This window comes from Meleagris gallopavo, chromosome 8 (genome assembly GCF_000146605.3).
Source record: "Meleagris gallopavo isolate NT-WF06-2002-E0010 breed Aviagen turkey brand Nicholas breeding stock chromosome 8, Turkey_5.1, whole genome shotgun sequence".
Lineage (NCBI taxonomy): Eukaryota > Metazoa > Chordata > Aves > Galliformes > Phasianidae > Meleagris > Meleagris gallopavo.
The window spans coordinates 26,567,850-26,590,884 of NC_015018.2; positions in this window are offsets into that span (position 1 = coordinate 26,567,850).

The window sequence follows — 23,035 nt, forward strand, 5'->3', positions numbered from 1 at the left end:
CTTTTATTTATATATATATATATACATACACATTCACACATACATATGTGTGTATATAAATATATATATATGCTTTTTTATGGTCAGGAAGCAAAAATCAGTTTGTTCTGTAGCATATCACTGCATAGGATCATGACCAGAAATAACAATTTTAAAAGATGAAGGTTTTCACATGGAGGTTGGTTTTGTAGCAATAAGAAATAGTGCTCACACTGCAGGGAAAAGGGTGGTTGGCATTAACGCATTGCCATATGAAATGCAGCCTGGCAAAATAAGGTCTGCAAACTCCCCTTGTTAGATGTGGAGAGGGGCAGGGGACAGCATCCTACACATCCCTCCTAAGTAGTACTCAGGAATTGCTGACATGAGCACTAAGGACAGTTTCCTGCCTGAGCTCCGCACAGATTGTTCCAGATTTAAAGTTACTTGGAAAATAAGGAAGATAAATGGAAAGGGAGAAACATCAGCAGTGAACAGCAAGAGCAATATAGTAAACGTCTTGTTAGATTAAGTATGTTAAAGGCTGAAGTAGAACTCATTGGCCTTCATTGACTTCAATGAGCTTTTCATCAGCCCCTTACTGCAAATGTGGTTTGCAATGACAAGGAAATCATAACAGCAGTGACATTATATAATTGCATTTAGAGATAGGATATGGCTTGGAAATATCTTGTATGCCTTTTTGTAAATATCTGATTGAATTAAGCTGAATAAGCTTAAGCTGTACCTACAAATTATAAATATCTTGCCAGAGCAGTTGACAATTATTACATGACCTTGGCAATAAGAAAATCAAGGCCATATCAGACACTATTCACTATTCACTCATAGTGAACTATGAGTCTCAGAGTAGGGGTCAGGGGTGTAAATCAATACAAGTTCAAAGATGTCATGAGAATAAGGCAGATGAACACCAGCTAAGAACTTGGGCTGTTCATGATGATCCCTTGCGTTGTAATCCATCTCCCAACAAATCAGCAACAAGATTCCAGATTTGTGGGAGGCATTATCAGACCTTGATTTCAAAAGGTTCCTTAGGAATACAATAGAGGTGAGTCTGAATTCTTTTCCTGTCTTTTTCTTTGTGTTTTTTTTTTGTTCTTGTTTTTTACACTTTTTTTGCTCTTTTACATAGAAGTACTTCGGCAAAGTGGTTCCCATTAGATAATTCTGCAGGATCTAAAAGCCAGGACCTTATGTTCATAAAAACGTTCATAAAAAGTTAAGTACAGTACACTCATGGTCATGACAGAAGTATCTGGAGTAATAAGAAGCATCAAAACTGCCTGCAGAAAGGCTATGTAGACTTCCCAAAATAATTGAGTGAGAAAGAATAAAAATAAAGAATATATCATATTACAATTGCTAGACCATTCTTACATCCACAGAAAAGCTGTGAGACCGTTACCTCCATTCAGCTGAGTAATTTGAGAAAGGCAACCAGCTCATTGCATTTATCGACTCAGCAAAGATTTTCTTTGATTCTTATGGATTCAATTTTACCAAGTACTTGTGTATGTATACAAGATAAATGACATGAAATCTAGTTCCTTGCTCCTACTACTGGCATCAACCTTATCATATAATTGAAATCACGTATTTAATAAACTGTGTGTAATAATGTGACCCTCTGTTTGTTGTAGGTAGCTGACCTACACATCACTACTGTTGCAGTTCTCAAGTGATCCATTTATGATCATTCGTTCTGGCCTTACTCAACCTTAAGTCACTTCTCTTGTGTTTATCTCTTGTATTTTCACATTCTTTCTCAGACTTCCCAGAGTAGTCATTATGTGTCCTTAGTATTTTTGAGCATGATAGGCTCTCAGTTCATCCTCTCAGAATCCCTGCATCTGTTCAGACACATTGGTGGCTCCCATTCAAATAATGTTCAATAAATACACTTGAGTTTTCCTTCTAGCTATCATCTCTTCTTGGTGCCATCTGAACTAGTAGCAAAAATTCTGATTGTAAATCCCTCCTTTCAAGACCTTGGTACTTTGCTCTGTTAAATTTTAATTCACTTTTATTGCTTCAGTCACCAAGGTCATCCAAATATTCCACCATGTTGTTTCAATCCCCCGTATTGATAGAGCCTCAACAAATTTATTTAAAACCTTTCTATGTTTTGTGCCAAGTTTATTAATGGAAACATTAACCAGGGCCTATGCTTGAGGAATTCAATATTACTATCCCCTCATCCCAATAGTTTCCTTCCCAGATCAAATTGTTATTTCCCTTGTGCCACAACTGATTCCCACCTCCTCCAGTTTTAAAAGTTTGTCATTTTGTCATTGCCCCAAGCACCTAACAGAAGTAACAAGCTCATCACTTATCAAGTATATTGGAGGAAAATCCTTTACTTAATTTCTGATCGTTTCTTTTGGGTAAATCCTAATTACCTTCACTCATTTTTAATTTACCTTGAATTTGCTCTTCAAAAATTATTCTGCTACATCCATCATTGAAAAACCTGTTTTTGAAAATGTTTTCATTTACAGAGTGTATATGGAGTCCTCATTTTGTATTTGTTTGGCACTCAGGTATTTTTGTTTGTTTTTTCGCTTGTTCTCTTTTTATTTACTCGTTTTTGCCTCACTGTTTTAATGCCACAGTGGTCTAGTGAGGTCCAAAATGCATTCATCTACAAGTCACAAATCTCGGAAGACTCTACAAACAAATAATCACATATCAACTTTCCTTGCTACATCTTCTCTTTTGACTAGCTCAGAAGAAATGGAAGGAGATAAATAGGAATTTTACCTTCCACAGTTAGATAAGTTTAGGTAAGCAAAAACTAAGTCTAGAGCAGTATTGAATCTAAGTTGGCACTCTCCAGGATTCCCCAAACTTCCACACAACCAACACAGTGTCATATATGAAGACAAGAAAATCTGAGTGATAACTACTGACTTCAAGAAATAGAGACAAATCTGTAATGGACACAAATATACAAATGGCCTTCTGTTGTTGCTTATTAACCTGAATAATTCTACCTTCCTGAAATTCCAGAATCCACTTTCCCAATGAATTTATACATAATGCAACTTAACACAGCAAAAAGTGTTCTCACTGACTTTCTTTCAAATCTGATCTACCATACTCATAAAGATGAAAAATAAATATGTTTGGGGGCATTAACAGAATCAAGCAAAATAATGTGTTATTTTCTGAACTAGAGAATATACTCAGTGCATGCTAACACTGCTGTAATTTCATTGCTGTCAAGGGTATTTAAACATCATATTTATTACAGCAACTCCTGGAGAAGCTCTTCCTGCAAATGAAAGTTAGTTCTGTGCTTAGAATAATAATTTCTCAATAATGTCGAAGTAGTGTAGAAGACTAACAAATAAGAGCTAAACACAAATTACACAGGAAAAATGGGGGTGAAAAGGAGCCTCTTAGTCCAGAACTTCGTTCTGCCAACAAGATGCGTTTTGTTAGTGCAACTAGCTGAGAGCCACACATCTTCAAGACATTGGCAACCCTACTCTGTTATGAATCATGAAACTACTAATGAAATCTTGTGGCTGAACCCTGCCAGAAAACGTCCTTCATACTAGTGGATCTGCAGTTTTTTAATAGTATTAGTATTGCATAAGTCAGCCAAAGATATTTTAATATGATGTTTCCATTCCATGGTATTTCGAGCACAAGTGGTCAACTTAACATGTTCTATATACTGAAAAAGCTTTACTAGCTTTTCCAGTCACAGTGCCAGATTGGGGAATGCTGATGTGGAAAGCCTCAACTGCTGCTTATAACAGCTCCTGAAAGTGAAGTTATTGCTGAGTATTCCAAGTTTGACAGAAACTGTAAGATGGCAGAAATTACCTTGATTCATTTCTCAGTCCACACATATTTTGCAGGCTTGACTCCCAGGAGTAATTTGTAGCCACACAGATGCTCTTACTGACCAATAAGGATCATTCAATTGCACAGCCAATTCATGAGCTAAGAAATCCTCTATCCTCTCATAGTTCTGGGTCATTCATTGTAGAAAGTGTTCATTCATCTATATCACTTTTCAGGGTCAGGTCCAAAGATTATTAATCATGTAGTATTTTACACAGGATTAATTATTTCTCCAGTAACCTCAGTGATACAACATTTCTGATTCATTTTAAAGGAGTTTCAGTTGCCCTATGGTCTTAATGGTTATATACTTTCTAGATAGTCTTGGACAATTAAGACTGTCCTGCAAAAAAGAAACTGCATAGGCTAGAATCTAGTTTGTTTGGCCCTTCAGAACCATGTTTTCAACTAAAAATCATTGGGTTTCTTTACACAATAATAATTCTAAAGTCTGATTTCACATCTGCCTGTATGAAACTGGCTCTTAAGTGACTCTGCTATTAAGATAATTTTGAGGATAAAACCATTTGTACTCTCAAGCTTTATCCTTAGGAAGACTGGCAAGCACCCTGACTTAATGTTGGCACTCCAATGCCTGTTCTGGCCACTTCCATCCAGTTCTCCTGCCTGGTGATCAAAGCCATGTGAGCATCTTCATAAACTGATCTTGTGACTCCTTATATCTCCTGACTTCCGCTGTTTTCCAAGGCTGATCTTAAATATAACAGAGGCAATAACAATATGATGCCTACAAGTGACACATTAAACAGCTATCATAATGCATCTGTCTATGCTGCTGGTCTTGTACAAGGAGTACAAGCATTAACAGGAGAAGATGCTTAGGTATTCCATATTCCCACAACATGAAGCAAAAAGCAAACCTGATATGTGATTGATTATGTTACTCTAGGGGTAATTGCACAGCGAGTCTAATCACTGGAAGGTTATTCTAATTTTTCTAATGATTTTACAGTATGCCTAATTGTGAGAAGAACAATTCCAAGTGTTGCAATAGTGTGGCAGATCCATGCTGAACTGCATGGTAAAGAAAGAATGCACAGAGTTTGCAATGGGGCAGGAAAGCATCCATTCTTATTTATGGTCTTAATCTGGTAAGTTGGGAACTAGATTAGGAAACTCAGATTTCTGAAAGTTATGTAGAAAACAAAAGGAAGGAAGAGAAAAAAAAAAGTAGAATAATCTGGACAAGGCTGAGGAATCATAAGCAAATAGGAAAAGAAGGAAAGTTCTTTAGCTGTGACTACCCTGCAGCATCTGTTCCTATAGCTATAGCCTCAAAGCAATCCAGTGCAGGGAAGGCAAGGGAACTTATCTCAGCATGACTGGGGCAGAGATGCCAGGGAAATTAAAAAACCTGCAGTGAAATAATTTGCACATTTTTTCTTTTTCACAGTAAAGGAGCACATCAAAGTTCGTAAATTGAAGAGAAGGAAAAGGCTAGGATGAAAATCACAAGGCACAGATTTATCACACAGAGGTCTGGTGAGCCAGATGTAGTTTTTAAAGCATTAATGAGTTTACTCTTTCTTCATCACCTCTCTCACATCCACTTTGTGTTCTCACATTTCAGATGCAATTCTGAGATTCCTTTTAACACAATGGAATTGAAGGAGTGAAGTTCTGCTCCTGACAACAGAGTCAGAAAAGACATGTTTTGCGCAGGAATATCATATTGGATATTGGTGGGTGTCATATTTCTCATTTTTATAATCATTATCATGCATTTGTTCAGTGAGATGCTCTACAGTTATTGCCTGAAATCAAGGTCTACCAAATATTCATTTTTCATTACAGAACAAACCATAATAAGAAAAGACACAATAATAAAAACAAGCCTGACAAATCTAAGCAGAGAGTAGATTCAGGAGAAAAGTACAGGGTCTTACTGAACTTCATTGATGAAAACTGAAAAAAAAAATCAGCCTCTGAAGGGTCTGTGCTCAGTTTGAAATCCGATCAGCTCACACATGCACTGACTGGTAAGAGTCTATGGGGCACTGTCTGTATTTGCAGCTAAACATAATTCACCTATCATATAAGGAACTGGAGCATGACAATACTATAAGTATGTGAAAATTTGAGAGAAAGTATGATACATATAAAGTATGGGTTTCCTCGTAGCTGGTCTTTCCAGTTTTGAGGCAAAAAAGGTGTAATTCATTCTCATTCACTTCCTGCATTCATTCGTTCCTTAGACAACATTTCTTCTATGTTTTGAATTCCAGCACCTTCCCAGTTTGTTTTCTATTAACACAACTAAAACATTCTCTAGATTATTCTGTAACTGCTTGCAGAATTTGTTACTGCTTACATTTTTATACAAATTTCTTTTTAGTAATGCTTTGAACTTACTTGAGGCTTTTAGTAGATCTTTTCAGTTCCAAATGTACACATTTCCTGTTGATATCATTCTGTGTGCATGCACAAGGTAAATCATAACTGCTATTTGTAAGTTTGGGTCAGTGGTGAGACTTTGACCTTTGGGAAAAGCCCAATTAAAATCAGCCTTGATGACCACAATAACACCTGTATTTGTCATGCTTTACTTTCAGGAATGTTAAGTAGATATCTCCCTGGGTAGTATAACCTGTGGCAATATACATTTTCTTCCTGAACAACATTGAAAAATATTCATAGGATTTTTCTTCTGTTCCTGGGAAAGCAACAAATACTTACTTGCACTCCTGAAAAAAAAAAAAACTAACCAGTAAGGACTTAAGCTCCTACAAAGTTATTTCTGATGCAAAATCAGGTTCCTCCCCCAGAAAGAAAACAAACAGTAAAAAGGTAAAGTAAAAAAAGTAAAAAGTAAAGCAGTTTACCTGGTTTTGTTTTTTTTTTTGTTGTTTTTCTTTTAACTGGTATCAAATAACCAGTAGTTAGGTCAGAAATTATTAGAACTGACTTGTATGGATGAAGTACTGTTCAGCAGCCTTACTTGTAGACATCCTCTGTCACATACACACCAGCAGCAACAGGTCTCCAATTATTAACCCTTTTCTTCACATTCACATCATCTCTTCAGCATTACATTCTCATTGCTTTATCTCCTGCCTCTTTTAGCTTAACAAATATCTCATTTTGTCAGGGTGTAGTAAGGACTCTTCTGAAGTCTATCAAATATCTACTTCACAGATCTACTGATCCACATGAAACATAAGCTTGGAAAGTTAAGGCAGATGGATTTAGAACAGGGGGCAGATTAAGAGGGCACTGGAGCTGTGTAATCAGAAGCAGAATCCCTCAGCCCACGGGCACTTGTGCAGGTGGAGGATTTTGTTTACTGATATATCTTTCACTATTCAGAAGTTACTTCAGAGCCTGACTCTGCAGAGCAAAGAGTTCAGGCCACTTCATGTGTTTCAAGTATTTTTCAGTCTGCCACTGTCACTGATACATGTCAAAACTTGGCTTAAAATGTTTTTGTAACAGGCATGAAAAGAAACGTAAACAGCAAACTCAAGTACACTGATGCAGTTTGTCTGCAGTCTTTTATCATTTTAAAGGCATCGGTGTCTTTTGCTGCTTCCTCTATACAGTCGGAATTATGTTTGGTGTCCAAAATGTTGCACTAAAACAGAGAAAGAAACAGAATTTCCTAAAATTCTGACAGACTCCAAGTAATCAACAAACTGGAAATGCAAGCAGGGACCTCAGTTTTCCTTTTAGATCCAAGATCAGATTTTGTCAAATAAGTGACATTCAAGTATGCAGATACAAGCACACTTGCAAATCTGACCTGCATACAACAAGACTAAGTCTAGTCTCCATACACTGTGTTTTCTTTGTGCAGCTCATTTGGAAAGTAACACTTTTGGGTGAAGGTCCAAAATCATTTGGTTTGGGTCCAAAATCAATAGAAATTCACAGTGGAACATCACTAGAATAGGAGACAATTATGAAGGTAAGCTTAACTAAGCATTGCTCAGTGGGGAAAATGAAATTGCTGCCTAGAACCATGCATAATTCAAGTCTGATATTTTCAGTTTCCTCTAATAATCAAATGAATGCCTATGAAAACATCAGTACAAGTAATACCTTACATTCAAGGAAAGTAGCATCTCTTTCTTACGAAGGCACCAAAACCAAGGATGGTTTTAGTCAGTCTCTTTCCGAGAACAGAATTTTCAGTCTCTTCAAAATACGTAATGCAGATTCTGTTTCTGCACACCAAAGGGCAGCACTCAGACCTCAGGGAGCCCATCACCAGCAGGGTATCAGGAACCTGTCAGCATAGAGATCAGAAGACCAGCCTTCCAGAAATAGGAAAACAATCATTTGTTCAATTTACTGGTGCAGATTTTACACCAGAAGAGGGAAGACTAGAGCATCTGCCTATTCCAATCTCTGGGTTTTTGTGAGATATTTAAACTGGCAATGAACAGAGCACTAGATGGATGGAGTACATTTTTGCCATATAAGCCACATGTGATGTGCCTAACCAGTAAACCTGCATTGAGGTGACCTCATAAAGAAGTGACTATCCAAAAAAATAACAACAATTTTAAAAAGTAATACAATGAATGTATGTATGTATATACATAAATATATACAATGTATATATACATGACCATGATTTCTTTATGCAATCAGACCAGCTCTTGTAGGAAATAGGATAAATGAATTTCAGAATTTTTATTCTGGAAAATTTTCAATATTTCATAAGAGAAGGTCACATTTGGAGAGAAAAATTCTGAATTTCAAATTTTTGAGGATTGGCAATTGATGGAAGCAATCTCAAATATTCTGAGCTCACAGCTAAATAAATGCTGTTTGGAAGTAACCTCGGGAGTCCAGCCTCTCACTGTAGATGAAACTGTCTCAAAAATATCCACAAATTGATATAATACAACTTTTCTTATTCAGATATCCCATTATTGCTAGAAATGACTAGGATATGAAATTGTTTTTTTTCAAAGCTTCTATTATCTCGCAACTTGAATATCTCAATTTTATTAGGAGCTTAGATTCTTTGTAACTGACACAAGGTAAAATTTAATTTTTATATCTTTAAACCAAAATACTATTTTCCCGCAAATTGAATAAAACCTCCTGTAACAGTTCTGGTCATAGCAAACTGCTCACAAACCATCTGCAGACATACTCAGATGACCTCTTTGACTAATAATGGCAATAGATACTCATGTTTGAGAACTTTCTATTCTATCTGCAGAAATTTTTTTTTACAAAAAGGATCAAAGTAAAATGAACTGTATAGAAAACTAGAAGTGGGTTAATAATTTACACATATGTATTAGTTTTTTTTTGCCCATTCATAGCCTATAGCACTACCATCTCCTATTTAAAGCAAACAAAGGTGTCTATTACCCAGATGGTTTTGGATTAATATGAGTCTCTACAGCCATAAGCTATTGTACCTACAACAATGTAGACTGCACTGAAGCAGCACTGACTGCATTACATTATTTCCTGATAACAATGCTCCCAATGAAAATCTCTGCTGGCTGACAGCCCATCCTCTCAAGCTCCTAGTGGCAGCTCTCAAAATAGCTAGCACAGCCCCGTGGAGGAACCACGAACAAGTTGCAATGGAGATGGCAGCCAAAACAAAGAACAAAAATGGACATTCAAGAGGACTGAAAATATATGTCACACTTAGGAAAAGACAAGGCCTCCAGAAAGTAAAGAAGACAAAAATCAGGGTTACAAACATAGCTGACCAAGTGAAGGAACTTGAAATTATACCAACATACATAAATAAAAGGGGAGCAACATCAGAGTACGAAGGCCTCTCCACTGTGCCTTTTCCAATAGGAAATGTATACTATTATAAAGCAGCAGTGGCCAGATTCGTCACTGTGTTATTCCACCTCTTCACTGATGTAAACATCAGCAAGAACAGCAGTAGCTAAGGGAATTGCACACCCTCAATTTTCACTTTTCTCCTGGATGACTGCATAACACACTGTTCCCAGCTACTACATTATTTAAAACATCATCTGCAAACACCTGGAAACATATTTCTTGCTTCAATTCAATCACTTGCCTTTTATACTGTCTCCTTAATTTACTGGCATAGGAAATAATAAAGGCTGTCTTCCCAAATGACTCCTTCAAATGATTTGAAATGACTCCAGTAATACGTTACCTCAAAACCATTTTTTTAAAAATAATCATTTCTGTCTTTTACATTTTAGGATGTAACAAAAAACTGTGAAACTGGAAGTGTGTTTAGAAGCTGCACTTTTTAAATAGTTAATGACATTTTGTTATGGTTAATGGAGGGAAACTCAGGGGAACCATAATGGCCGGTATTCTGTGGTATGACTTTATGAAGTGGAATATATTCTGCCAGAAAAAATTATAGTTACGCTTCTCTATTTAAAGGGGAAGTGGTCTCTGGGGCACAGCAATTCCTAAAGGAGCTTAAAGAGGTGTCAGAGGAGCCTTGGTGAAGCATCAGCACTCGGCTGAGACCCTTGTACACACTTCCACGAGCCCTTCCTCTCCAAGCTTAATAGACCAAATCGTGCACGTCTCGATGAACACGTGAGAGATTTCTCATGTTAAGGAGGATAAGGGAACATGTGACCCCATTCTCATGCTGTGTTTTTTGGAGTAAAACCCCATCTTGGAGGAGCTACAGGGTCTAGGAGCATTATGAAGTGGCTGATGGTCATTTGCCTTGATTAGCGCAGCAGTGGGTTTTAGGGAGCAGTTCTCCCTAAAGTCTGTTCATGCTTCCTGCTTGGGCTGCATCTCTGCAGCTCTTCCGGCCAATGGGGCACATGTGCAATCCTGAATTCACCTATGATAAGCTCAGTGAATTTCTGGAAGGCCCAGAGGCTTATCCTAGCTCAGCTGATTTTTCTGATGCAGGACTAAGAGATCTCTGCCCTTCTCCTTCCAACATGGTAAGAACAGCAAGCCACCAGCCTCTCACTGATGGGAAAGAGGTACAGGCAGTACCTATATCTCAGCCACTACAGCCAAAATTAGTAAAGGATATCCAACCCAAACATGAGATTTCTATGAATTGCGCATCAGCCACTTTTGATGACAGCTGCACATTTTCAAAAATGTCTTCAATCAGCAAGCCTCTGAGCAACTACTTGTTCTGGAGCTCCATCTAAATTTTGGGCATAGATCAACTACTAACTTGTGCACTTAAGAGACAAGAACACCTTACTCTTCTGTCAGGAAAGCATAGAGAGTAAGCATTTGTGAAGCATCGCAGCAAAGGAAAAGTTTATATGTTGGTTAGCACCACAGTGCTTCTTGTCTACAGACCCCTCTGTGTCACTGTCATCTGCCAAAACACAGCACTTCAGCCACAGCATCTGCATGTGCAGAGAGCAGAGAGAGAGGACAAAGCCATGTGTATAACTCTACTGCCAGTTTCTTCTTCAGACACTCTGGCATGCACAAAGCTTTGGTATCGTGGTCACATATTTGACAGCTCCTCTACTTTCTGAGGCTGCTAAGGAGAGTCTCTGTGACAAGCACTGAATTTCAGTCTGATCACATCAAGAGGAAGATAAAAGTGTATCTCTGGCCAGAACTGTCAGACCGATGGCCCAGTTTTCAGGTCTGCCAACCTAACATAACATCTTGAAATCCACACAATCTGATCACCGTATGGAAATGACCTGAACTCAGCGGTGCCCAACCATCTCAGAATAACCATAACGAAGTGAGAAAGAGGGAGGCGGACAGCTAGCAGCTAAATACTTATAAACTTGAATATCTACTTAAAAGCCTGAATTTATAGCAAGTACATCTGAAAAGGTTTGTTTATATTGATGTGGCATCGAACAGCACACTGTCTTCTTTTGACTTTCGATAAATACCATAGTACTGACTTCGAAGATGCTTTGGTCTTAACTGGGTTTAGTAACAGATCTCAGATAGAAAGGACTGCACTGATCAGCTAAACTTACAAAGTAAATTTATATTGTGGTAGAAAACTGCACCAAATCCTCATCTTTACAGAAAGTAGAACAAGTTTTGGAGCAAGTAGCTGCTTACTGTGCAGCCCACTATTGTGTTTCCTTATTCTCATGCCCTGTGCTTTACCTTGAGCCAGCTCTAGCACAGGCCGGATCATGGAGTACATCAATTCAATCTACTCAAGCAGTATAAAACTATCTTGACAAAACGAGTCATTTAATTAGGACAGTGAGGCAAACAGGTCCTCCACGTACACAGGTACATTCAAGAGCAGAGGAGGGAAAGAAATCTCACTCTTCAATGTCCGCAAGCAGTGATTTCTGCTCAGCAGTTGCATGGGTCCACATCCCAGGCCTTACAGTAGGCACTGTAAGAACAAACAGCCCATCATGCCTCCAAAGATATTCGTGCTGACAAGGCAGACACGAGAGGGATTAGGAAAAAATAATGTTTGCAGGAAAGTAATTCATCTCCTGCCATTCAACCATTCAATGATAGAACTGACTACAAAGAACTCTTACAAATCAGTGTCTGAACAAAGTTATTATCCTTTCCCTCAAATTTATTTCTGCATTTTGAGGAGATATATATTTGTTGCATTCAGCCATCTCTTTAAAATAGCTTCTTCTTGTTCATCTGAAGCATGGTGAAAATATGATGGCTGTGTTATAAGTCACACATCTCAGCCAGCCAAAGGCTAAATGCAACAGAATACATGCAGTAAAATTTCAAGTAAAACACTAAAAAATTTGAGTTGCAAAGAAACAAAGCCACTTCTTTTAGTGTGGAAACTCACCACCTTATTCTTAAATTCACAGAAGACATAGTTTGCAGTGAGGGAGGCTGGTTCTGTACTTAACAGAAGTCTTTCCCACGGAAATTAACGGTACATCTTTAGAAATGGAGAAATTTTAGAAGAGATGCCATAAACCACCACATAAAATAGATCTCAACAAATATTTCCTGTTCTTTCTCTTGTGGAAGGGCTATAGAGAATTCAACACAGAGATTTTCCAAAAGCTAAATTTTTGAAACCATTCAATGATCATTGTTGACTATGATACACAGCACTAAGCATATCCCTGGCCCACCTAAGAGGAAAATGCTATATAATTAAAATTATGGGTTTGCAGCTTTGATGAAAGGAGTTGTTTTGCCCTTGGGCTACTAAGGAACGGCTGGGTTTAGTAGCATTCAAAAGTGATTTAGACATTTATAAGGCTAATGAGGGCATCCGTGGTTATGTAAGAAGGAATAAACAAAATTAACGCTATAAGCCATCATCCTTCAAGTCTAGAAAAAAACTTCTCTGTAGCAAACTCTTCTATGATGACTTGAAGTAAAACCTTGATCTTAATATTACTCAAAATTCTTCCAAAGTAGCCAGGATTTTCATCAAACTTGCTTAATTGTGCAGCTTCCCCTAAATACGTTAGGTTATCTGTCATCTGCAACGCTATTTCTTTCTCACAGCTTCTGAAAATAACTGGTATAGCTACAGATGAGCAGCCAGTTAGACCTTAAGTCTAAACCAAAATGACAATTGCTCTGCTCCTTCTATCTTAATTTTCAAGAACTGAAATTAAATATTAGCTCTGATTAGGAAATAATAGAGTGCTAGTCTTGTCTAGCTCTTGGACTTTCACAGTCTTTGGTACGAGAGAGCAGAGTACAGTGTGTTCCCTAGCATACTGCATCATCCAGTTCCTAGGGAACAGCAATAGATAGGTGCTGATTTATTCATGGTGAAGCTCTGTTCCAGTCTCACCCTGAGTTTCTTTACATTGCCTTCGGTGCAGGATCTCTGAGAGTCTCCAGCACTGCCTGTTATGGACCACTAGTGCTCACTAGCATTTTGCAAGCACAATTCTCCCAGCTTCATTCTCCTTTCACCTTCTCTCAGTTGCTCCCCACAAAGCAGACATGCACAAAATCCTGCTGTATTCTCCTTTCTTTTCCTTTGGTATTCCACCTCCTTTTCCCTCTCACAGATATGCATATCTCCGTCTTATTCTTTCCCCAGCAATTCTGCCTCCAGACAGGTGCAGTGCTTGTCCTACCAGTGCTGCTGAACATAAAACTACAGGCCTCGTGCGGGATGGAATCACCTCAGCCTTCCTGTGTAAGCCAGCAGATCAGTGGGGTGCTCTCATGCTGTAACAGAGCCAGATGCTGAAGTATCCCTGCTTCACTCATTGATGTGTTCAGTTGCATACAAGGTGATGTCTCCAGCAGCCTACACAATTCATTGTGATTCTTCGCTGTTGAGAAAGGATTGAGATTACTCCTTTGATGTTTGCCAGGATTACATTACTTCTCTCGTGCTACGGAGAATGACTACAGAGCGTATCTAACAGTGTGAGGAACTGCTTGCCTGGTGTTGCTGGTGACAGCATCACCTCTGTAAGCCATGCATCATTTGGTGCATTGTGGAGGGGGCATTCTCCTTAATAAAGCACTTACTAAGATGATTGACTAATCAAGAAGTGAAGTGGCATATTGAATTAAAATCATCTTTTCTTCCCTCATACTTAGACTCTCTGTTTCTTCTGTAGAGGTAGAAGAAAGAGAAATTCAACTGACAGATAACACACTTAAGTGAGATCAAGGGCTGAGACAGGAAGTAATATGTGCAGTTGCTGCTTAGTTTCTGCATAACAGTGAGATGTGCATGACGAAATACTCATAAATGCTGCAGAAGTTGTCAGTTTTTACTGAGTAGCATCTTCTAAGACATCTTGTGCAAATCAGTGCAAAAAAAAGCTTTTGAAGTAATAGGTGCTCATTACTCTTGATTTTCAAGGAATTCAGCTTAAAACCTACTCCAGCTCTTTTGTAGAACTAGGTTTGCCATTCCTGAGCCTTATTTTTTGGTTTTTGAAATGGAGGATCTCTTAGCCTAACTCCTGAAAGACCTTGAGGGTGTCCAGATGGGTGCTGTACTACTTTTCTTTCAGTATCCCACTAAATGACCACCAAGAACAACCATTAACAAAAACCGCTACATTAAATAAGATATATCAACTTAATTTTTGCAAAAAGCTGAATGAAACCATTCATTTCCTTTCAGGATGTTCATCTTATATATACCATCTTCAACAAGCTTCATAAAAGCTACCCTTTTGTACCTCCTCACGCTTTTGTCATGTGTATATTGAAGTTACACTGTATGTACATTGCTGAATATTCTTCAGACACATGCCATAAAGAATTAACATCTATTGACTGTTGCTGGCTACAAGTGATAACAGAGATATGTTAACTCCTCCCTTTACTGTGAATGAGGTTGGGGTGAACTGACCTGCAGAGCAGCCAGAGAGATATCATCACCACTAGCCAAGACAGATCCAACAGAAATATCATGCCAGTTTAATGGACAAAATGTAAATAATTCCTTAGAATGGGGAAGATAACTGGTCTGGGATAACTCACAAACTGTTTTGCACTCCTCTCACTTTTTGCAGTATGAAGTGCTCAGTTCTTTGAAGTTACCTTTGTTACACAGGCACTAGAAAAACAAATCATAGAATCATAGAATGGTTTGGGTTGGAAGGGACTTTTAAGATCATCTAGTTCCAATCCCCCTGCTATAGGTAGGGACACCTCACTCTAGAACAGGTTCCTGACAGCCTCTTCCAGCCTGGCCTTGAATAGTTCAGGAAGGAGACATTCACAACCTCCCCGGGCAACCTGTTCCAGTGTCTCGCCGCCCTCACAGTAGAGATTTTCTTCCTAATATCTAGTCTAAATTTATCTTCTTCCACTTTAAAATAATTTCCTCTTGTACTATCACTACATGCCCTTCTAAAAAGTCCCTCCCCAGCTTTCCTGTAGGCCCCCTTCAGGTACTGGAAGGCTGCTCTAAGATCCCTTTGGAGCCTTCTCTTCTCCAGACTGAAGAGCCCCAGCTCTCTGTCCTCATAAGGGAGGTGCTCCGGCCCTCTGATCATCTTCATGACCCTCCCCTCTGGACCTGCTCCAAAAGCTCAGTGTCAAATAATCAACACAATAAACTTTTTTTGTTGAGGTAAGGCAGCATTAGCACTGCAGTGAGCAAATCTTGCATGAAAAATTCTTGTGAGACCAAGTTCAAAGACCTATACCAATACCTCAGGGTGGATGCAAGGGTACACAGTTAAACTGGAATTCAGTTTTGAGCCTCCCATCCAACAGAGATGCTAGATTTTTTGTCCACTCTTGCCAGGAAACAGAGTTGTGAACTAGAGCTCATTTGCACTGTCACACAGGATTTACAGAAGTGGATCTAATATTGTAAAACCATCTTGTTTTTACAGCTGGGTGGCACGCTCCCAAGAGTGCATAATGAATCACAGCTCTGCTCCTTCTCTTTGGATGGTCATAACTTCTCTGTACATCTTCCAGTCATGTAACAAGACCTCCCTTGAATGGAATTAAACACAGACTTCCTTTTCACTTCAGATATGGAAACATTTAACTTCTTCCCTTTGTTTTGTACAGAGCGTACATATTTCTAAGGGTATGTCAGTGAACTAGCACTGGCTATGCCTTCACTTCAAATTACATTCAACAGAAAGAAATAAAAGACTAACAACTCCACAGACATTTTTGCTGTCTTGTTGCCAGAAATACAGTTTCTTCTCTGAAAAAAAAAAAGTGCTTCTGCACTTTTATCTTTGCCTGCTATATCTTCCTGTGTCATCTGGGTCAAGGAAAGAGGCCAAAGAATCAGTAATGAAAGAGGCCAACTGTTTCCCCCGCTTCTTCTTCTTCTTCTTTTTTATTTTTTTTCCCTTAAAAAATATATATATGCCTTGGATTAACCCCTGTAAACTTAAGCTGTTCAGATGTCAACTACACTGGGAATCAAATATGAAATGGAGCAGTCCCTCTTTGGCTTTCCACTTGGCCACTTGTTTGGAGTTGAAATGCTCAGAGAAAACCTGGGCTAATCACTGGGTAGGACGTCTAGTATTTCAATTTCTGCTGATTAAAGCATTATAAAGGTTTAGAAAAAGCAGTCAGAATTTATCTTATTTTCCACCTTGATACTTGTTTCAGAATGTTTCTGTTCTTCTTTTTATTTTTCCCCACCATTCTTGGCAATTATCCTGTGAAAAAATATCCCCTTCCCAAACACTTAGCAACTGATATGGACAACTTCCCATTGTCTTCCCTCATTCTGCACTATCTAGGAATCCCAGTCTCAGATGCCATACAATTCTACACAATTCCAGAGAACTTTTGCAAGCAAATACCAGAGCATGATCTTTTGATGACACCCAAGACAAAGAGTTCCTGTATGCAAACAAAATAATTCAATAGATTACCAGTCAGTGAAAATATTTGAACTGGGCGGGAAAATTTGCTTTGGGTTCTGGAGTTTCTTTTGCTGAATACTAGGTTAAATATTAACCAGTTCAACAAATAGTTTATTTTTTAAATCTTAATAAAAGTAATTATTAAGTAATGCACTTTGTTACTTTCAGTCTTCTTGGAATACTCAAATTGGTTTATTAACACAGCGTAAATATTTCTAATTTTAAAATAGTTTAAAGAAAAAGAGATTCAATCTTATAGAAGTCCTGTTGCCTTAATTCTCTTGAATTATAGTGTGGAGTGTTCTTGCTAATATTTGCTTTCAAATTATGCTTCCTAATGGGCATTATAAAAGTCCTGTGTTTGTTTGTACATAGAGATTTTACAAGGCGCAACAGACAGTACCTGAACAAATTGTCTTTGGAATCATGCTGATTTATGAGGGATCTCAAATAGGTTAACATTTCTAAATTACCATTTTTTGTTCAGTTTTGACAGCACCGTAAACTAAATGTATTTCTCTTTCCTAACCATACTTTGGAATATTAGTTGGAAGCTGTGCATAACCATCAATGTAATTATTACCTTTTTTGAATCTAGTAAGGGAATTTCCAGTTGAGTGAAGGACCTTCTCCATTCCTCCTGAAATAAAATGCATTTCCTTTGTGTTTATAAAATGACCTCCTTCCACAGAGAGCTACACCTGTACCACCAAAGCAGCACCTGATCTGAATGGGACTTGGCATCTGCCTACATCCATGTGCAACATTGTATGTCTTCAGGGATTATAAGCACAAGCATTGCATTAAGCAAACTGGCAAAAGCACTGTACCAAATTGAAGCCTGCTTGTATTTACAATGTTCTTAGCATTCAAATTTCTGCCACTTATCTCCAAGGACTTTTAGAATACTTAAAATATGGTATTAAATGGGGATCTTCATTAGCATGTATATCATGTGCAGCTTCTGCTCAACAGTTGCTTACAAATTAGATGTAGCAGGAACTGTCTCTGACCTTCAGTTAATTATTTTATGTCACTACTGAATTTCAAGAACACCAGAGGGTATCTTTTAGAAAAGACCTGCTGAATATTTGAGAAACAGCAAAATGACACAAGGTCATCCATTTAATAGGATAGTATTAGCATCCTGTTCTGAGAATCAGAAAGCAATCCCCCACCCAGCCCCTCTGGTCAGAGGGCAGCAGTGAATGACTCATGGGGAAAAAGAATAATTTTTCAGAAAGTTTCACAGCCCAAACTTTAACAGATCATTAAGGATTTCATTCACGAGAACCCTGATGATAATCTTGCTGAGTTGATCTCTGAATCAACAGAGCAGAGACAAGTTCAGTCAGGTGAGAACTTCTCAGGAGATACAGTAACTTTGCAAATTATGTTTACTGGCACACTTTGTCTGGACTGCAGCTTCTGAATGTGGTTTGCCTTGATTGATCCATTCAACATGTAATTCATTAGAGAAGTACTTATCTAGACTCTACCAAGTCCTAGCAGACAGTCTTCCACCACTGGCTACATAGAGGAATTACACCCTTGCTATATTTCTGAGGAAACTCAGCTAATCACTTAAAAATGTTATAGTAATGCAAGTAATTGTAGCAATAATTGAAGTATATTAACTTCATCAACATTTATTTGACTGCCAATATAGTTGGAATTTGTCTTTTAAAAGCTATTCTATATTTATTTGCCCTTATTCATTTCCTTTAGTTCATTAACATGAGAGAAAAAATAACACCCACAATTATGCAGCATCACAGTCAGTTCAAGAAAATCCTAAAAAATTAGCTGGGTTCAAGGAAACATGATTGGAAGGGATGAATCCACATTCTTAGCAGATTAATACATATTTATGAAGACATGAAACAATCCAACTTTGCATTTAATTGGAGTTTATATATTCCCTCCAAGGTGTTTGCATGGGTGAGTGGGACTGGCCAGGAAAAAGGAAAGAAGTGATCAGGAACAAACACTCCCCTGTCAAAAACATAATTCAGGAAAGAGCTATATAGCACTCTCCTCTAATTCTCCATCAAAAAAGGTGGAAATTACAGTATTCAGCTGAACCCAAAGGCAAGTTGCTCTTCGCAAGACTGGGGAATGACAGTGATATCTGAGTATGCTATTTCACACAAGTATTTTTTTTTTTTGTCAGAGACAGACATGTTCAAATGGATCTATTTCCAAAACACTTTCATTCTTTCTTTCCTGACCTTCCACCTGTCAAAGATTTATCATCATGAAAAGACTTGATGCTTTTGTCAGTCACTCCACCAAAAAAGAGACCCTCCTTAATTACTGCAGTCTAGGTGAAAGAACCGAACCAGAAGCTTGGCAACAAAAGATTAGAATAACATTTCGGCAAAAAGAGTTAGAAATATATATATATAAAAGTTTTCAAAAGTTTCAGAAAGCATTTTCTTACAACAGCTTCAGAATAGTTCCAGTTTGGCTTGTTTGAATCTTCCTTTGCTTGAACATCAGCATCAAGAGACAGAAAAATGATACTGATGTCTGCAAAGCTCACAAACCAAGGAAGGCAGAAGCTGTACCCAGCTTTTAATATCAGCATGGAAGACACTGCTGTTTTCATGACCATGACCCAGCTGAGAGAGCAAGAGAAATCTCTGGACCTCATAGACTGTGGAGCAGCCTCCAGGATGTAGACATTGCCTGCTGTTTCAGTGCATAGCATTGGACCTTGAAAATAAGTGAATATTATTTCAGACACTAAAAGTTTGTCAGTTCTCTGCTGTGCTCTGACAGGCAAATACAAAACAATCTGTTACGCATTCAGACCTACCTCTGAGACACCATATGACAGAAATTATATTCACTCACACACATTAAGCAGAAAGTGATGGGAGATTAATGAATAGAAATGAAATAACTGGGGGGAAGGCACTAAGGGGGAAAACACTGAAGTTGTGATGGTCAAAGCTGTGTGATATGTTTACTGCTTAACATCTAGTTAAATTCTTGTGGTATTTTTTAAAATCTTAATAGAGTTTTAAGCTGCGATTCACTGTATAGTGAAACGACTCCTAGAAGACCCCTAGAGCCAACAGATCAGAGCACACAAGATACAAGAAGATGATGTTCCAAGATTGTGCATGTTTTTTTACTTCACTTTTGCTCACCAGCAATAACACATGCTTTGGTGTGTGAGGAACTAAGCATTAAGTACATATTCCACTTACGTGTGGCTTTGCAGCACAATAAATTTAAATTTCCTACACTGACACATGACGTTTCAGATGTAATTATTTATTTTAAAAACTGCATTCAATTGTCAAGTTTTTCATCAGAGAGAGCAAGCCTCTTACAACAGAGATTTGGATTTTGAAATCACAAATGTGGACAAGTATTCATAGACATGATTTGCTACACTGAGACTTATGTTATGTATTTCCATACAAAAGAATTACATGGCCAAAAAAAACAATTACTAAAAATGAAAGAGTTATTTCTAAAAAGCAGATACTGGCCTGGAAAAAGGCTATGCTGCTTGAAGTGTGAATTTGAGTCAGCTTTTCTTCGTATAAATAACCTTAGATTTGAAGTATTATTTGTAATGATAAATTGCACCATATAACAAAAGATAAGAAGCAAATTAGTACCAAAGCAGGGATTGAACACCAGAAAAAATCTCCACAAATCTGAAAATAGTTAAGGTACAAGAAGGAGCGTGTGCTTACACGTTTATTGACAAAAATCTCTTCTATTACCTGACATCTCATCACTGGGAACAAGGAAGAGGACAGAAGCATTGAAAATCCAGACAACTAAAGTTTGTTTTCACGATACACATTCAACACATCTAGGTATTCCCATATCAGTGGGCCTGTTCCCCTACCAGCTTACAAATGCAGGATCAATGGCACTCAAACTCTACACCCCTGCACTGCATGAAGTTTCTCACTGCCTACAGAGCTTCAGAGCTCAGCAGAGTGTTTCACTGTTACATACCCACAGTTGTCTGGTTAGCTGAAAATGTTTTAGATACATGTTTCATTACATACAGAATTAATCTCTTAAACCAGGAATTAAGAACACAGAGAAGGAAAAAGAGAGATGCAAATGATAGAAATCTGGTCTGAAGAACTTAATTTAGCAGAAAATAACTCACAAAAACATTTCCTACCAATAAAAAAAACAAACATTCTTCACAGATTGAGGAATGTGAGAAATAAATGTTGACTGTTCTGTGCTTTCATCATCTAAAAACCAAACAACAGAATTCTCTATCCTAGCTTGATTGCACAATATATAACTGTCCCTGCATCTGCCAAAAAGCCACTTACAACTTAACTCAATGTTCATAGATGTTATCACTGCAGACAAAAGCAAGGTTGTAAGAGGCAATTTTCTGAAAACAGACTAACAAAGCTGAAGGATAAAAGAAAACCTTTATTCAATATTCAGAGAAATTCTGTAGTCATCATGAATTCATTAAGTTTCCCACCTGCTCCACTTATTTCCTGAAATTTCTTCTCTAACCAACTAGTTCTAACTTAGATACATAACTAGCTAGGATTATTACTAGGTGTAATGCTTCATACATCCGATAATTTTCCAGGGAGCACTAGGCTTTCCTGCAGATAGTAACCCAGCTGTTCCAGCAACCCGGAGGACAACCTACTACTGAAAAGAAAGTCCCTAGAACTGATCCTGGTGCATCTCCACGTCCTGGCATGAGAGGTTTCACCTTTCCATCTTGGGGAAAGAATTGACAGAGAAACTGTGGAGGAGCCTACAGGAAAAATAACCATTTTAGATTGCAGTGAGCTACAGCTTGCCTCCTCTCACTAGACATTTATAAATACCTCTGTTTGTAAAAGTGAATATCAAGAAGAAAGGAAAGAAGGGCAATTGCTCTGCACTTCTACATTCAAGCTGGCATTCAGAAGCAGACAGAAGTTGCCATGTTTTCTGGTCCATTCTCATTTTGCAGCAGCGTGGTCCCTTAGGTCTTCATCTCCTACAGAGACTTTGACTTTCTCTGCATGCCTGGGCATAGAGAGAAGCCACATTATGGGACTGTGGAGTCTGACCTAGCATCAGCTCCATTCTCATTGCACATGAAAAATTATTTGCTTAACTCTGGAAAACCTTTTGTGTAAAATAGGACAAAGGACTCTTCATGAGGCAAATCTGCATGGTGATCTTCTCACCTTTGCATTAAGTGTTGGGTTGAAAACAAATATCCTGATTTCCTGGTGCCTCACTACACTGTTACTCTTAATCCTTTAATTAGCGATCCTCTGCTGGCTTTCTACAAGGCAGCTGCTCCCATAACATTACTACTTGAAACTCCATCATACCTAGAAACCTCATTATTAATGTGGGAGTTTTGCAAATGCAAATAAACAGACATTTAGTCGAGGGTCAAGGAGAACCTCTAATGCTCACAAGCAACAGCCAATTAGAAGATATTTAGAGTGAAGAAGAAAAATGCAAATTCTGCATTGTGCCATGGGAAAGCTCAATAAACAAAGGAACTTTCAACACCAGGCGCCCTCAACTTTTCGTCAGGTCCTGAAAGCCTTATTTTCTGCAGAAGGAGGTCATAATTTGTGTCAGCAGAGCCTCCATCACATCGAGCTTTATAGCAGATGCGATCCATCTCCATCTTTGTTCAGCTCAGGATTCAACACACAAGACTCAAAAGCTTTGTTGCAGGTGAAGAAAGGATGTTTGCAATCTAATAATGCAATTTTTATTACTCAGCAGTAAAACTCTTGAGAATCTACTGAGGAAAGGTAGGCATACACAGCTCAAATTAATGTAGATACTTGCTGAGAAATGCCTACTGTCTGCTGGAACCTTCAGATCTCACTGTGGTTTAGTAAACAAAATTGAGGAACAGAACAGAACAGCTCTGTCTCTCTACAGCCTGGAAGCAGGACATCAGGTAGCTGAGAGGA